At 39.7% G+C, this 17,630-nt stretch overlaps 1 protein-coding gene and 1 non-coding gene across 3 annotated transcripts in view; both read right to left on the reverse strand.

The window, feature by feature from the left end:
* NKAIN3 (sodium/potassium transporting ATPase interacting 3) overlaps positions 1 to 17,630 on the reverse strand; it is a 609,298-nt gene that overhangs the window by 103,570 nt on the left and 488,098 nt on the right. The gene's annotated exons all lie outside the window — the stretch shown is intronic.
* Positions 7,362 to 7,437, reverse strand: TRNAA-UGC (transfer RNA alanine (anticodon UGC)). Its single transcript has one exon. It is a non-coding gene; the product is annotated as a tRNA-Ala (tRNA).

The raw sequence follows: 17,630 nt of genomic DNA on the forward strand, positions 1-17,630 counted from the left end.
CTCTCATTGCTGTCAGAAAAGTCACTGGAATTCTGGGTACCTGACAAGAACAGATGCTGCTTTGTCTGTTGGTTTTACTGCCAGGGAATATTGAAGAAAGTGAAGACTGGACTTACCTTATGTAACTCAAATTCCTGAAACTTACAGATGAAATAATTATACTTAAATTTACTAAATCTTTCTTATATTTCTTCATTACAAGGCATTATGTTTTATATTAGAAACCTAAAACAAAAGGGTATCTTATATTAAAACATTTATTTTAGACATGGAGGTTGAGCGGGAATTTTATACTTTATTTTTCTAGCACAATGTTTTCAGCAATACTTTTATAGTTGTATGTACAGCTAGCTACTTTTATGGTTGTATCAGGCTCTGAGGGTAAACACACACTCAAAAATCAGAAAAAAATTAGTAATGGAGACTTTAAGAAGCAAAAAGAATTAACCTTAGAAGGATTTAAGGCAAATTGCATTAATCAAGCCTTTGTTATGTGCAGGAAGCTATATTGAGTGTGGCCAATATTTATTTTTTGATTATGCAATCCCTTAATTAATGCTATTTACTATTTATATCAACCCTAGTATTTAATATTAAAACTCAGGCTTAATTTTAGTACATATACTTTTGTTTATTCAATACAGAGGGAAAAAATTGGATCTATATATTTTTTCATGGGAGAAATTAAATATGAATCTTGAACTTTACCTGATAAGTACTCACTAAAAGATCATTCAACTATTAAAAATATTGTGCTAGGTAACTTATAGCCATAACAATCAATCAATCAATCAATAGATACTAACTAAATAAATATAAAAACAGAAAACAAAAATAATATTGGTTTATAAAGGTATCTTTTGAAATTTTCTGCCATGAATCTTATCTCCTTTCCAGTTCTGTCTTTCAAAGCCTACTTTGAGCACCTTGAAGTTCAAGTGTATGTCTGCAATAGAAATCTGGCTCCTCCTTTAATAGATGCTTTGCTTCTAGTAATTGGAAAACAATGCCAATTTCTTCAATTTGTTCACTTCTCCCTTTGTTTTGATATTTACAGCAGATGTGACAATTAAAAATATCTCTCTCTTTTATTATTTTGTATTGGAAAGTGGAAGCACATTTTCCAGGAATTTACTTTAGGTACAAACAGTTTTAATGAACTAAAAATTATTATTTACAAAAGAAACTAAGGTACTTATAGTTTTTAAATGATTTTCTTTTATGTACATATAGTATACATAAATATATATTATATATTTTTTATATATTACATCTATATAATCACTAAACTATAAAATTAAGAACAAAAGAAAATTAGCCTTGTTACCTTGCCAGATTGTCATTCTTAATCATAAAATCATAAAATTATAAGACTTAATTTTATGTTCCTTAAATACCCTATTATTATGACACGGCTATCTGATACATGTCAGTGTTCCTACCCATTCTCTGCAATACACCTGGTCTTAATTTCCTCTTGTTTTTTTTTATGTCTATTTGGAATCTATGCCCTGCAGTGCTCTATTTTATCTCATAGAACAAATTTAACTCTAGGAACCTCTATTTGGTGTGCTTCTAACATTTTTTTCTTCATGAATTTCTTTATCTTTTCTGGTAGTGGCGTTTGACATCACCTCCCTGGTTCAGCTGTTTTCTTTATTTTTTTATTGTCAATATTACTTTTTATTATAGTTAATTTACAATTCCCATTTACTGTTGTGGTCATGCTTGTTCAGAAAAACAATCAAGAATTATAAGGATGGAAGTCATTGCAAATACTTTATCTCACATGATATTCACAACTAAATATCTACCAAACTGCACTGAAGAAGTTGATGGTATAAGCTTTGGTAGTTTTTAAGAAATATTGTTCAAACCACAAATCTCAATGCCTTATTTCAGATCTACTGGGTACCTCCTCTTGTTGTTGGTATTATATTAAATGCTTAGAATACATAATTTGATTCAATAAATTTCAAAAATATATATTTAAGACATAATATTATCCACCGGGTTCTTGATAGAGTTGTTTTTTGACGTTTCTACTTCTGAGAAATTTGAGGTTTATGTTGTCTTTTTTCAGTCTCAAAAGCTCTATTTTGAATTCTTTAGGCTTTGGTGGAATTTTAGGTGTCAGGTCTGGCTGGTAGAAGCTGCGCACCCTTCACCCTGGCGAGGAGAGCCAGGAGGCTAGTAGGGACCATCTTCATGTGTGTGGTCCAGGACACGTCTGCAGGCATGGTCAGCAGGCACATTCTGCTGGCCCTACAGGTGTGCCCGGTGAGACTATACCCCGGAGAGCCTGGTCCAGCTATTTTCAGTTAATCTTTCCAATGTGTCTATAATGCTGGGGTTCAAACCCTGGGATGCATAAGAACCACCCGGGCAGTTTATTAAAAAAATGAGTTTCTGGTTCCCCTCATCAAGAGATTTTTGTTGATTGCTTTTGGAAAACGTGGGTGCTTGCTTTTTTCACAGTACTTCAGACCATTCTGTTGCAGGTTTTCAAGGTTGAAACATTAAAAACTCTTCAATAGAGGCCCTGGCCGGTTGGCTCAGTGGTAAAGAGTCGGGCTGGCGTGCAGAAGTCCCGGGTTCGATTCCCAGCCAGGGCACACAGGAGAGGCACCCATCTGCCTCTCCACCCCTCCCCCTCCCCTTCCTCTCTGTCTCTCTCTTCCCCTCCCGCAGCGAAGCTCCATTGGAGCAAAGATGGCCCGGGCGCTGAGGATGGCTCCTTGGCCTCTGCCCCAGGCGCTGGAGTGGCTCTGGTTGCAACAGAGCAAAGCCCCGAGGGGCAGAGCATCACCCCCTGGTGGGCAGAGCGTCGCCCCCTGGTGGGCGTGCCGGGTGGATCCCGGTCGGGCGCATGCGGGAGTCTGTCTGACTGTCTCTCCTGGTTTCCAGCTTCAGAAAAAAAAACAACAAAAAACAAAACTCTTCAATAGAGCAGTGACTCAGGACTCAGGCCTGCTATATTGGCACAGTGGCAGCCGGGATTCAGAACAGCTCTAGCGCCTCCAAAAACTCATGTGCTCTCCTTTTTAATCCCATCTTTACCTTGCCTATAACTCATGACAAACACTCATTAGTTTTCCATGGCAATAGCTTTGTCTTTTTGAGAATGTCAAAGAAATGTAATAATAGAGGATGTTACATTTTGAGACTGGCTTCTCACAGTATTTTTGAGATTTATTTGTGTTGTTGCATTTATCAACAAGAGTGTAGACAAAAAAGGGGCCACGTGCTGACCCTGACAAGCTCTGGGAGACCTGCATGGGGACTTGCAAACTCAGAGACCTAAAGTAACCACACAAGATGGTCTGAAATTTAAGCTTTCTAACTAAAAGCAGTTCATGGTGGGTAGTCATGTCCTAGCACGGTATTCTTCTCTAACGAAGGTCCACCATGCTTACCTTAATTGAACCTGCCTATTGTCTTTTGTAGCTATAACAATGTACCTGATAACATGCCTTTAAAATGTAAGTCATCTTCTTTTCCAGCCCCCTCAGGGCACAACCACCTCACCAGAGCAGGAAACATAAACCCTGTCATTGTCATTATCATGTTAATTGTTCACTGTTAACTACCATATTTCCCCATGTATAAGATACTCCCATGTATAAGACGCACCTTAATTTGGGGGCCTGAAATTTGAAAAAAAAAATGTACTATATAAAGTTATTCTTTATTTATTTATTTATTTATTTTTTTTACAGAGACAGAGAGAGGGAGTCAGAGAGAAGGATAGATAGGGACAGACAGACAGGAATGAAGAGAGATGAGAAGCATCAATCATTAGTTTTTTTTTGCGACACCTTAGTTGTTCATTGATTGCTTTCTCATATGTGCTTTGACTGTGGGGCTACAGCAGACTGAGTAAGCCCTTGCTTGAGCCAGAAACCTTGGGTCCAAGCTGGTGAGTTTTGCTCAAACCAGATGAGCCCGTGCTCAAGCTGGCGACCTCAAGGTTTTGAACCTGTGTCCTCCGCATCCCAGTCCAATGCTCTATCCACTGCATCACTGCCTGATCAGGCATATGAAGTTATTCAACTCAAGTTTTATTCATCATAAAATTTATACAACTCCTCATCACTATCAGAACTACCATCCACTAGCTTGTCCTCATCTGTGTCTGATGACGAATCACTATCTTCAACAATGAGTGCAAAAATAAACGTGAAAAAGCAGGAAATGCAAGTTAAAAAACTACAAATACTGTTGTAAAGCCAGCAGCCAGGGCCAGGGCCACCACTACAGCTGCCTGGCCCATGCAGGTTCGCATTGGATTCAGACAGTCGGTAAAGAAACAACGGAGCCAAAAGCTGATGGGCCATAGTCTTTAATCCTAGCTTGCACCCGGCGGGCAAGTAAAAACACACACTTGGCTCCAAAATCCACTCACATTCAGTGCTCGCAAAGCTACTGACTTATCCGAGTTTCCTAGAATCAAAGGTTTCTAGCTCACTAGATTTATTCACCTCTGTTTCCCATCTCCTTCCTTCTCCCTGCACAAACTGCACAAACTGGCTTCTTACTCAACACTCTGCCATCTTGGCTGCTTCTCCTGCCTCCTCCATGTGGCCTTTCTCTGCTCTCTTTTCTGCTCTCTCCTCTAATGATAATCTCAGGAACCAAGAGAGCAAGCTCCCATTCTGCTCCCATTTTATAGTGTAGATTCAAAACCTTTAATCCAATATACAAAATAGAGAAGTCTCTAATACAAAGTCACTTCTCTGAGGGATGATTGGATTGTACCACCCACATCAAAATGGGTGGAAAAGGCTTAATCCCAAAACCAAGCTCCAGGTTACAGGGATCCTGCCTGCCCACAGCCAGCCCCCAACACACATTAATATCACCTGGGTAACAGCCTCCACGTGGGCAGCGTCATCTTTAACAAAGTGAGCATAATACATTTTATCTGCCCAACAACTGTATAAGACACACCCAGTTTTTAGACCTCAAATTTTTTGAAAAAATGTGTGTCTTATACATGGAGAAATATGGTATCTTATACCTGTTTATGTAAAAAAAAAAGTATTTGTCTATTTTTGCTTTTTATTCAATCTCAAAGATTTTCTGTGTTGCTTTTTTCCCACTGTGGGTCAAATATGTTTGCAAATATGATGTATTTGTTTGCTCACTTATAGTTTGCATTGGGTGTGGGAGACAGGCTGTAAACTGGCAAAGTCATTATAGCCTAAGGCTTAGTTTTAAGACTAAGCCTTTTCCTCACATCTGATACTAAGGTCTTCTCAAAACTAAGCTTTTCCCCACACACTTGACTGTTGCATGATAGAGGGTGGTACACTCTTATGAGGAATCCCATTTATGCCTCAGATAAGTGGAAAGTGAGGCAGACCAGGGGTTTTCTTTCTTGGTTCCTGAAATTAGCATGGCATAGGAGAGGCAGCCAAGATGGCGGAGTGCTGAAGGAGAAGCCAGTTTGTGCAGAGAGAAGGAGATGGGGAACAGAGGTGAATAAGGCTGGTGAGGTAGAAACCTTTGATTCTAGGAATACTCAGATAAGTCAGCGGCTTTGGGAGCCCTGAATGGAAAGGGAAGTGTTCTCCCACTGTGTGTATTTCTCCCCTGCTGGGTGCAAGCTAGGATTAAAGGTAATGGCCCACCAATTCTTTGCTCCGTTGTTTCATTACCGTTTGTTTGAATCAAACCTGAACCTGCACGGGCCAGGCGGCTCTGATGGTGGCTGTGGCTGTTGGCCACCCACCCGCCTCCCTAATCTATCACCAATGGATTTCACATAACCCACTTAAGTCTTCCCCTTTGATTCTGATGTATAAAACAAGTGGTGAAACTGCCATTTTCAAGAGCATTTTCTCAATCTGTTGAGAGTTTGCTTTCCAGCAATTGTCAACAATTTGGATCAAATAAACTCATAAATATTCTTACAGGTTTGGACTTTTCTTACACTGCCAAAAGTTTGTGAGAATCAGAAATCTTCATTCTCTTTGTCATGTGAGTGAAAAGACCCTATTTATTCTTAGCCTTTTGTTATTGATGTCAGCAAATAGGAGAAAACAATAGATAAAGACTTCAGGTGGGTACAATTGTGCAACATGGATGAAACAGCATGTTACAACTTAATGTTAGGTTTAGATTCAGGGCTCCTTTAAATCCAGAGCCCCTTTAAAATTCAAATTCCCCTCACCCAACTTCCCAATAGGGAAAATTCTTCCTTAAGCATCTTTCTGGTCCAACCTTCACCTTCCCTTAGGCAACTCCCCCCACCCTGGGAAGGTTCTGAGAATGTCCTTGAGATAAGGCAATCATGAGGGACCTGAGGGTTGAAAAAGGGAGTCAATCTGTAACCAAGGCCACAAACCAGGACATGCTAATCTGGGCATGTCCAGGTGCAAGCAACACCATGCCAGCAAATGCCTGCAGTAACCCCTATATCTAATACTCCCTTCTGCAGCTTTGGGCTGATGCCCTTTGCTGGTCTCAACCTGCTTGCATTCATGTGCTTTTAAAATAAATTTTCCTTTTGGAACACACTAGCTCTGTGTTTTTGGTTTGGCCATGGTTTTTGCCTTTCACTTGTAACCTCTTTATTGTCACTTGGCCCCTTGTTTTGGGTTGGGAAATGATTTATTTACTATTTACGGTTATTTATTATTTTCCTCTGAAAAAGAAAAATTAAACCATCCAGACCAGTTTAGCTTAGCTTAAATATGCCAGATGATAGAGTTCTTTCTTTCCCACACTCTTAGACAATCAGAGATAAGAAGACTGAGATTTAAAGGTGCCTCTAAACCAGCCAAGAAACTAGATTTTAAACAACTCTAGTTCATTACAGTTTAGCATGTCTCAGCTTTTTGAATTCTCACTTCCTCTGTTTTTCTATCTACAGTACAAGGAGAGCATTGTATTTCCAATAAATAATCTATAATTAATTAGCATTTCCAAAAGCAAAGTATCCGTGACATATAATGGTCTTCTGTCTACCAAAATAGCAGGTACTAATGAGATCAGGTTTTTGTGTTGGAACAATGAGTTCTTATTTTTTTTAAAACTTTTATTTTTTTTTCATTTTTCTGAAGCTGGAAACAGGGAGAGACAGTCAGACAGACTCCCGCATGCGCCCGACCGGGATCCACCTGGCACGCCCACCAGGGGCGACGCTCTGCCCACCAGGGGGCGATGCTCTGCCTATCCTGGGCGTTGTCATGTTGCGACCAGAGCCACTCTAGCGCCTGAGGCAGAGGCCACAGAGCCATCCCCAGCGTCCGGGCTATCTTTGCTCTAATGGAGCCTTGGCTGCGGGAGGGGAAGAGAGAGACAGAGAGGAAAGCGCGGCAGAGGGGAGAGGAAAGCAAATGGGTGCTTCTCCTGTGTACCCTGGCCGGGAATCAAACCCGGGTCCTCTGCACGCAAGGCCGACGCTCTACCGCTGAGCCAACCGGCCAGGGCCAATGAGTTCTTATTTGGTGATTATGGAATGCTTAGGGAATGGAACTAGTTTTTTCTGGGTTTGTCCATTTAAAATCAACCTTGTTACTATGGAATGAATAGAATTCTTCTACATGGGAAATATTACATAACAAAGTTAGAGAGAAAGGACACTTGCGCTAAGGAAATTTTAGTGTGTGTTGCCTTAGAGTACTTCATAATTCCGAATAAATAGAATAGTCAGTAGAGATGCTGATCACATTTTTGAGTATAGCTTTGCCTGCTTTGTCATAAATATTTAGCCTTACTCAAGCAAGTTTAAATAAATAAAAGTATGTTCATTGTATTTTTTAGACTATATTTTTAAGTTTACACACACACACACACACACACACACACACATACACACACACACACACACACACATACACACACACGTTGAATATAAATTCTTGCTGTAATACCTATTTTAGTTATGCTTGTAAAGCCAGTAGCTGTGGCCACCATCACAGCCACCTGGCCTGTGCAGGTTTGCATTGGATTCGGACAGACTGTAATGAAACAACGAAGCCAAGAACTGGTGGGCCATTAGCTTTAATCCTAGCTTGCACTCAGTGGGCAAGAAATACACACAGTGGGAAAACACTTCCCTTTCCATTCAGGGCTCCCAAAGCCACTGACTTATCTGAGTTTCCTATGATCAAAGGTTTCTACCTCACCAGCCTTATTCACCTCTGTTAACCATCTCTTTCTCTGCACAAACTCTGCACAAACTGGCTTTTTCTTCAGCACTCTGCCATCTTGGCTGCTCTCCTCCACATGGCCTTTCTCTGCTCTCCTTTAGCATGGGCTCCTCTGCCCCATTTAATAGTATAGAAATCAAAACCTTTAAGCTAATATACAAACAGGGAAGTCTCTGATACAAAGTCACTTATCTGAGGCATAATGGGATTGATTCCTCATGATAGTGTACCACCCCACATCATGCAACAGTCAAGGGTGTGGGGAAAAGCTTAGTTTTGAAAAGATCTTAGTATTAAAAGGGTGGGAAAGGCTTAGTCTTTATACTAAGCCTTAGGCTATAAGGATCCTGCCTGCTTATAGCCCATCCCTCACACCCATTGCAAACTATAAGTGAGCAAACATATATATCATATTTACAAACTTATTTCACCAACAATGCCCTAACAGCCTCAATCACCTTCAAGAGCTATTGTTCTCTTACATTAGGAAATAAGGCTAAAAAACATAGGACACTGAAGTGCGGTAGCTATTTTAGCCTGATCATTAGAGATGAGCAGAGAAAGGGTTTGAGTTGGTGGCAAGGTGATGTGGTTGTATTAAAATACTGCCCAAGCCCTGGCTGGTTGGCTCAGCAGTAGAGCGTCGGCCTGGCGTGCAGGGGACCCGGGTTCGATTCCCGGCCAGGGCACATAGGAGAAGCGCCCATTTGCTTCTCCACCCCCCCTTCCTCTCTGTCTCTCTCTTCCCCTCCCGCAGCCAAGGCTCCATTGGAGCAAAGATGGCCCGGGCGCTGGGGATGGCTCCTTGGCCTCTGCCCCAGGTGCTAGAGTGGCTCTCGTCGCAAAAGAGCGACCCCCCGGAGGGGCAGAGCATGGCCCCTGGTGGGCGTGCCGGGTGGATCCCGGTCGGGCGCATGCGGGAGTCTGTCTGACTGTCTCTCCCCGTTTCCAGCTTCAGAAAAATACAAAAAAAAAAAAAAAAATACTGCCCAAATCAGGAGAAGTATTTTGACACAAGGTGAAGCTTTTGTTATATCTCACCCTCAATGATGTTAATGATATGGCATGTGAAACATGTTTTTTGCTGTTTTTCGAGGTATGGCTTCTGCTGTGTCCTTCATTCTCTTATTCCCGATCTCTTTGTGACTGATGATGCTGCCTGAAACTTACCAGGAGTCAGGGGCCAGAAATCACCATACAACTAACTGTGTCATCCTCTCTACTACTACCATGGAGTGACCGAGCTCCATCACCTCACACATTACAACAATATGATTTTCAAACCTGACTGCATGTGAGGATTATCAAGGGGCTTTTTCATATGTAGCAATCTGAATTTATTTCATCCTCAGTCACTGAAGATCTCCAGACAGTGGGATTCAGGAATCTTTTAAACCATCCCTGGGCAATTCAGATTGCTAGTGCTGGGGAGGACCCAGTGTTTCACTCAGTTGGTTTAACTGGTTCCAATAGAGGAATGTATAAAGACATACATGTGCACATTATGATTAATTAAATCACTGTTTCCTTTAATCTAGAGCATTTTATCTTACGATAGCGCCTGAGCACTTTTGGAGGCAGATTATAGAGATTAGAGAGATAGACCTAGTTTGTTCATAATAGGTAAACTGGATATGCACACTATTATGGATTTTCCCAAACTTTCTTTTGAATCTATTATAAAAGACACTTATGATTTTTACCTAAATATATGTCAGCAAAAGTGAACAAGGCATAGGAATTATAAGTAAGATCATTCACTTGATCAAGTTCGCTTATTATTTTGAGGAAAAATCTATTTCCTGATGTGCACTTCAAAGTTTCCTTAAATTTGCTAAGACTGAGACTCATGAATTGTTTCATTCATTGTAAGAGAGGGAATGGCAGTCTACACACTTGGGTCTAATCTTACACGTTTAATTTGCCAGTTGGGTGACCTCAAGAAAGTCACGATTTCCTTTCTTGGCTCCCACCCTCTCCCAATTTAGAATGCATGGTCAATATTGTCTCTAATGTTCTTTCTCTAGTCTGTGATGATAATCATCTATAAAGTAACTGCCAGTATGTGTTGGCCACTGTCCTACTGGTGTTTATCATTTAGGTAGGGCGACTGGACAACCTCATGAAATGGTAAGTGACATGCAGCCCAGGGACTAACTGGTATAGTACAGAACAGAAGCCTCTAGGATCATAGACAGCGCTGGTTGATAAAAGATGGCCTTGTGGTACAGTTAGAACTGGGTTAGGGCCATAAAGCAGGGGACTTAAGTAGGAGAAAAGGAGAGAGGGCATTCTGGGCCAAGTTGGAAGCAAGGAAGTTGGGATACAGCTGCACTGAGCTCAAGCTTTCCATCCCCACAAAGGACAAACTGAATCTCCCGTAAAGTAAAACTCCCCCATCTGCATTCCCAAAGTACGTGGCAGCGACCATTATTATGGCACTTAATACTATCTTTTCCTGTGTCTTTTCAGCTTAGCCAGGGGTCCCCAAACTTCTTACACAGGGGGCCAGTTCACTGTCCCTCAGACCGTTGGAGGGCCGCCACATACAGTGCTCCTCTCACTGACCACCAATGAAAGAGATGCCCCTTCCGGAGGTGCGGTGGGGGCCAGATAAATGGCCTCAGGGGACCGCATGTGATCCACGGGCCAGGCCGTAGTTTGGGGATGCCTGGTTAACTATAGTATCATTTTCCATTCACCTTTATATCACCAAGACCCAGCAGATACCCTGTATGTAGTAGATTGAGTAGTACCTAAAGCAGGGGTCCCCAAACTTTTTACACAGGGGGCCAGTTCACTGTCTCTCAGACCATTGGAGGGCCGGACTATAAAAAAAACTATGAACAAATCCCTATGCACACTGCACATATCTTATTTTAAAGTAAAAAAACAAAACAGGAACAAATACAATATTTAAAATAAAAAACAAGTAAATTTAAATCAAGAAACTGACCAGTATTTCAATGGGAACTATGGGCCTGCTTTTGGCTAATGAGATGGTCAATGTGCTCCTCTCACTGACCACCAATGAAAGAGGTGCCCCTTCCGGAAGTGCAGCGGGGGCCGGATAAATGGCCTCAGGGGGCTGCATGTGGCCCGCGGGCTGTAGTTTGGGGACCCCTGACCTAATGCATATCTGTTTCATCACTGGATAAGGGAAACAAGAGACTGTAGGGAAGGTCAGGCTGGTGTATGAATGCTGTAGCACATCACTTAGGTGGCCTGTGGGAGAACAAGTATTCATGCCCCTAGCTCTAGGGAGTGTGGATGAGTGAGGGCTTTCTGCTCAATCACTTTCCAGAAATGGCTCTCAGTTAAGAAAGCAGTATCACCCTAGGTCAGGTCCCCTCCCTGGGAGGGGACCATATCTAGTGGCTGGTCAATAGAGGCATATACAATCTACCTCCTTTTCTCTTAATGCAAAAATATTTGGAGGGCTGTCTCAGCTCAAGAGCTCCATTGGAATGGTTCGCTCTCTTGGTGGAGCATGCGTTGCAGTTGAGCTCTCTTTTCCACTCATCCTACTTCCTTCAATTCCTTCTGGTGTCTGTCCTGAGGGTAGACTCCTCCGAATCCCTAGTATGCAAATTTTCACATCAGAGTCTGTTTCTCACAGATCCAATCTAATACAGTTGTGTGAGAGTTTAATTTTGGATACAATAGAGGATAAAGTTGGAACAAGCCACCTTGAGCCCAAATGACTCTTTTATGGGAATTAAAAGTTGCCTTTATTCACCTGTCAGAAAATTGTTGCCCTAAATATACAAACCTACAGTGATTATACAGGTTGGAGGCCCACCCTCCGCTGAGCAATGCTTTACAATTGGGCTGTGCAATGAAAAATGGCAACCTGAAGTGGAAAGTTAGATTTGTGCCAGGTCACGAAAGGCTTTACCAACCAGAATGGGGATTTTGCCTTCACAATGCTCCACTCTCATTTTTGCAGAAGTTCAAGGACCTTAATAGGATGCTACCTTTTAAACCAAACTTAAGAAATGATTCTTTTCCTGGATGCTATATGTGAATTTGCTCTCAGGCTTCAACTCCATAACACCTCTGAAATACATTCCCTGAGTTTTTCTGTTTACTGTTATATGCAGTTTATCTGTATTTAGCATTATGTTCAAGGGGAGGGAAAATGATCTATGATTTCTTGTGTATCTTTGTTCACTGGGAAATATCTTCAGCAGAAGGGAAAGTCTTCTAAATATGGTCTCTAGGACTTAGGTTACATATTACACCAGAAGTAAGTCGAACACTTAGCCCAACGGTGGCAAGTGTAATATAGTAGCACCAGCACCCACCCACATCTGAGCAGAAAATGAGAGTTGAGAATCTTTCCCAAATTTGGTTCTGACATAAGTCTTTTTAGATTTCCCTAGATTTGTTAGTTTAGGCATATAGGTATTCTGTGATCCTCTCCTTATAATATTAAACCACACAAAACTAGCATGTATGTTATGCACCTACAATTCAATTGTTAAGGTCAAATTCTTTAAAGATTGATTAGCATAGAATTTACCTTATATTAATGTTTTTATTGAACACACTTCATACTAAGAATCTTTCAACTGCTCTCTATTTTTGTACTTTTATCAATAGAATTTTCCCTGTGCTGCCTTTTACTTAGAACCCATCAAATATCCCAGTCCAATGAGGGGAAATATGCCCTACCATCAAGAAGATAAAATCAGCAATAGAACAACCATTATAGATCAGTTGGTGCCTTTTTCTTTTGACAATATGCTTCATTTTGATAACAGAAGGATTTGGCCACCTTGCTCAACCCAATTTAAACTTCACAGAGGGTAATAAACTAGTAATGCAAAACTGGATTTTCACAGTTGCATCCTGGAAGGAATTTTTTTCCAGTTTTAATCTGTTCCTTTGGTCAGCAGCCTCTATATAATGACTTTTCAATAGCCCAGCGATAGAAGCATTGCATCAAAAAGTATAGCTTCTGTGGCTTTCCTTTTCTAATATGCAACAAATAAGAATTTTATTATCATCCTGTTTCCCTTTTCAATGACATCATGTCACATAGTACTAGGCATAGTGGTGGGATTCAAATAATTTCACAACCCTTTCTCTGCCCTAATGACCGTTTTAAGTATAAAGAAATGATATACTGAATGGTAGTTTATTATTTCATGCATTTAATACTTAAGAATAATAAAAGAGATACACAAAAGTAGATTATGTTATAAGAGTTTAAAAATATTAATAAAAATATTTAATAATACCTGACAAAAAACCAATAAAACTGTTATGTGAGATATTTCTATATGGCTTCTTGATTGGCATCCTCACTTGCCCCTTTTTTCACCTGTGGGTGGAATGAACATTACTATGGGCACTTAGAATACGCTGTTGCACGGATGAATGTTAAAAAAGAATAAGAAATGTAAATTGGTGATATCCACAAATGTAAATTTGTGTGACCACTTAGAGAGAACTCTGATTACAAGTGCCATTTTAACAACTGGTTCACTGAACTCAACCAAAACTTAGGTGTCAGTTCTGCTGAACCTGTGTGAACTGGTTGGATTCTTCCACTGGTTAGAATCCAACCTTCACGGGCACATGAATGCAAAGATCTGGCATGTGAATTTCTTAGGAATCTCATGCCTGTTGTGTCCTCCAAATGAGATGAATATGGGAGCTCAGGAGGAACATATTATCTTTTATAATCTTAACTAATATTTAAGTTTATGTGCCAAAGATGTGGATCAGGACATATAGGTATGTGCACTTCATTTTAATATATAATTTAGAAATTCATGACCACATCAAACATAATGACATGCTTCAAAATGAGATAGTGTAACCGAGAATAAATATGCTATATTATTGATTTACTGATCTTCGTCTGACTAACCATAAAATAGAATTAAATAAGAATGTACTGACAGCGTAGGCTTTTTTTTTTCTTATTAAGTGAGAGGTGGGAAGGGAGGGAGGCAGAGAGACAGACTCCTCAAGCACTTCAACCAGTATCTACCTGGCAAGCTCCCTACAGGAGCTTGCTCAGCAACTGAGCTATTTCAGTGCCTAAGGCAAAGCCATGGGGCCTTTCTCAGCACCCAAGGCCAACTTGGTCAAACCATTTGAGCTATGGCTGCAGGAGAAGAGAGGGGGGGGGGAAGGAGAGGGATAAAGAAGCAGATGGTCACTTCTCCCATGTGTCTTGACCAGGAATCAAACCCAGGACTTCCACATGCCAGGTCGACACTACTGATGAGCCAACTAGTCAGGTCACAATGTAGGCTTATAAAAGAATTTCTATAAAATGTTAAATCCAGTTTGTTGCTCTTATAGTCATGATTTAATGTTACTAGTTTAGTGATCATAGTTATGTACTCTGTAACAAATGAAAAGTATATAATCAATCCTGTGCTTTCACCTCTGGCCAAGCTTCTGTTACAGTTAAAAGGCCTGTTCCCCTCTGGCTAAAGCACATCAAGGGTTAACATCTGAGCAAGAATAACCAGGAGTGAGAGACAAGTGCACCTAGGCTCCTCCTTCCTTGTATTGCTTCCACCATGTTGAGGCTTGCATTTCGGATTCTCACACAAAGCCAAGAAGACAACCTGACTGTAGGACTCTGTGGACACTTGTCACATAAAACAAGGACACTGATTTATAACTTACTTGCTAGCTCAAGTTCTTGTAACAACCAAGGAAACAAACTCTGACCTTCATCCACTTATCTGAACAAATTGTGCTGAGTCCCCTCAGCAAAGAACTCTTAATCCTCTCCTTTTGATTCCTTTGTTCTAGTTTTACTTAGGCTCCCTTCCTCTCCCTCCTTATAAAAACCCAGCCTGAACCAAGAGAGATGAGTTTTTGAGGACAGGAGTTCCCCCATATTCTCAGGTGGCTGGTACTTGAAAAAATGTCTTTCCTCTTCACCAGCATCTGTCCTACATTATTGATTATTTGTCGCCGCAGGCAGCCAGATCTTACGGCCATTTTTTCCCGTTTCAATAGGAAGCAGCATTCTCTCTTCAATTCTGTTTCTTGCTCAAAAAGTCCTCCTTATTCCCCCTGAAATTACCTATTACTTTGATGAAAGGCACGGTCTGTAATCAACTACTCTTTCTCCATCTAAGGTTACAGTCTTTCTGTACAGAAACTTTTTCTAGTGTTGAGAAGACATTTAATTGAGTATTAATGCTGAACTTTGGTATGGAGACTAGATCTCACTCTAGGTATAAGTGAAAAAGGAAGTAAACAAAAAATGAAGGAGAAAATAATTACCTCCACTGCCCTGTCTCTAGCCTAATTGATTGTGAAATGTGAAACTTTGCCCCAGATTACCACCTGCTTGGCAGTTAGATAACTGAGAGTTGACTTTGCCAGGGACAAAATAAAAGAAAAAAATTTTCTTTCAATAAAAAGGAGAAAGACATTCTACTAGGCAATAATTGTCATCATCCTTACCTCAACTGTCATCTTTATAGAAACCTAAAGCTCAAAACCTGTAGCTCACTATTGCAAAAGATAATTTAGGCTTTAAATTTTGCAGGTGTCTCAAGGTAAAATGCAATCTGCATTAAATTAAAATACTCCTGCTTATAATTATGCCTATGATAAATTCAGGAGAACAAAAACTATGAAACAAATATTGCAAATATAATTAAACAAAAATAAACACTTTGTAGACTCAGATTGCTTCATATTATTTAGCTAGTTATGCACATTCATGTTTATGTTTGTTTAATTAGAGTTTCTTCCTCATGGATTGTTACAGCTGCCTAATATGGTATTCTTCCATAATCAAGCATTTTTGCAAATGCCAGCTATTCCCTGAAGCTTTTCAGAAGTTGATAACGCTTTCCTAATGCTCTCCTCATCTGTGCCTATGGCTTTTTAACCCACACTTTCTTCACTCATACATCAGTTTGTGGTTTTATCAGCATTCCGACTTTGATCTTGTCCTCCTGTTTACAGTGCTTTTCCTGGGCAATACCCTCTACTTCAACAAAGGAGCACTAATTTCGAGTCCTAAAATATCCTCTGCTCTGCCTGGATGTCCTGTGAGCCTACAATGTGTCTAATGCTGTACTCATTATGCCTTCTGCCCCAAACATGCTCTAAGTATTGTAGTCTCAATCTTGGCTAATGATGTGATTATGAATTGAGTCATTTGTATTCCTTTTCTGCCTTTGAGCTTCCAAATTTTAATTCTATCTCAGACAAAGCATTTCCTTCTATTCCCAATATTACAGTGCAGTGTGAGCTCTCAGCCTCTTCTGTCTGGGCCATTTCAGAAGCTTTCTCTTTGATATTCCTGTTGCCAGATCATTCCCCTTTTATTTCACAAAACGTATCACTACCTGACATATCTAAAAGAACAAATACAATTCTGTTGTTCCCTCATTTCAAAACTACATTGGTTCTTTTATTTATTTATTTATTTTGCCAATCAGATTAAACACAAATTTGTAAGTTAGGAAAAATTTGTTAGGATCTTTCAGCTTCATATCCCTACTCACACACATTGTTTCCAGCATACTCTTGGCTCCTGCCAATATTTCCTAAACACAAGTTTTTGTTTTGTTTTGTTTTGTTTTAAATATATTTTCCTGCCTGGAATGACTTCCCTTTTATTCATCTAGCAAATTTAAAAAATAAATTTTTTTACTGATACTATTTGAAGTTTATATAAATTATATTTTATTTTGTGTAAGCTTTTGAGTAGAAAGTTTCAAAACCCTATCAGCTTATCTTCTGAATCAAAAGTATGGACTTACAATTTCAGAAGTGATAAAAATCATTTATAAGCTCAATAGTAATGGAGACAAAGAGATATTTCCCTTGTATTTTTCTCTGGAAAACAAAAACAACTTCCATCTTTATCCAATCCACAGAGAAAACACAAATAGCTCCAATAAATTCTTTTTCTCCCCGATGCCATAGCTGGCACCTAATTAAAGTACAGGTGACTATGACCCAGAAGAAGAAAATATTACTACGGTGGCTGATAATTAACCAGTGCTGTATATGATTCATAATAAATGAAAATAAAGGTTAGGTGTTAAATGATCTGAAACTGTTATGTAAACTGTTGATTAAGAAATAAATTTTACTCTTTATTAAGGAAATTATCGAAAATAGAATTAGCATAGGGAGAACAGTATAAATGAATTCCCACTGACCCATCAACCAACTTCAACAATTAGATAACTTTTTGCCAATCACGTGTCATCTATCACACACACTTTTATTTTTCTGGGGTATTTTAAGGCAAATTATAATATACCATTTTATTTGTGACTACTTTATTTAGTTTGTAACTCTGGCATAAAGAATTATTTTTGACTTAATAACAGTATCATTATATACAAAATTAACAATAATTCCTTAGCTACCATTATTTTACACATTATATTTTTATTCATCTAAATTTATTATTAAATCATTAACAATTCCTTTCTATCCCATCTAATCCTTTTTCTAAATTTC

This window comes from Saccopteryx leptura, chromosome 3, assembly GCF_036850995.1.
Source record: "Saccopteryx leptura isolate mSacLep1 chromosome 3, mSacLep1_pri_phased_curated, whole genome shotgun sequence".
NCBI lineage: Eukaryota > Metazoa > Chordata > Mammalia > Chiroptera > Emballonuridae > Saccopteryx > Saccopteryx leptura.